Below are 1,132 nucleotides of genomic sequence, written 5' to 3'. Positions count from 1 at the left end.
GATGCCAGTTTAGCCAATAAGAACACACGTGCTATATATTTGGTGTTCACTTACTTCAGCTTTATTTTATATTAATTGTATTTCGGCCAGAGTCCTTTCATCACACTTCTGTGACTTCATCAGTGTGTTTCTCCTTACTACTGATCTGCCATTTTGTATTTCTATTGTATGTGTCTTTATTTGCGCATGCTTATATCACTGTGTGCGTCCATATTTAGTAAGTGTGTGCAGTGGGGGGGGGGATGTGCCTGCATTAAGGAAGAGAAAAGTTCATTGGTTCTGTACCAGCACGCTGAGCAGGAACACGGGGGCTCACTCAACAACATAGAAGTTAAAGTCTTGTCCACTCATAGAACAGACGCAACGCTTAGACAAATTACGGAAGCTACACACATAATAGAAGATAAACGTATCCTGAATAGGAAACTAGAATGGAACGCTAGCACACACCCGTAACACACCACAACCTATGACAGAATAAGATTCCCATAAAATGATGATAATATGAATATAATACAATACACAGATAAATAAATGGAATTAAATAACTATATATATTAAAAAATTAATTAATTTAAATTAAATTAAATACAAAAAATAGAAAGAAAAGAAAAAGTAAGTAGATATAAACAAATGAATAAATTAAATAAAAGTAAATTAAACGAATGTGTATAAACAGAGGATACTGAAAATGCAGGTGCATCCCCCCGCCTACAAACACTTATTAAACATAGACACACACAGAGATATACGCATGCGCAAATAAAGAACACATATAGGAATTGAAAATGGCAGAGACACACAAAAAAGAAAGAAGAAAGCAAAGGACTGCTGATGAGGTCACTGAAGTGCGACGAAATACAATTAATATAAAATAAAGCTGAAGCAAATGAACACCAAATATATAGTGCGTGTGTGAGTGTAGTGAGTGTAGTGATTGTATACGTGTGCGTGAGTATGTGTGTATGTTCTGTGCGTGTGTGTGTTCTGTGCGTGTGTGTGTGTACGTGTGTGAGTGTGTTTGTGTGTGTGTACGCGTGTGTATGTGTGTGTGTGTTCTGTGCGTGTGTGTGAGCATGTGTATGTTTGCGTGTGTGTGTGTGTGTGTGTGTGTGTGTGTGTGTGTGTGTGT

Source organism: Octopus bimaculoides, chromosome 5 (genome assembly GCF_001194135.2).
Source record: "Octopus bimaculoides isolate UCB-OBI-ISO-001 chromosome 5, ASM119413v2, whole genome shotgun sequence".
NCBI classification, from domain to species: domain Eukaryota; kingdom Metazoa; phylum Mollusca; class Cephalopoda; order Octopoda; family Octopodidae; genus Octopus; species Octopus bimaculoides.
The sequence above is the reverse complement of the archived record's forward strand: the minus strand, read 5'-3'. Positions refer to the sequence as shown.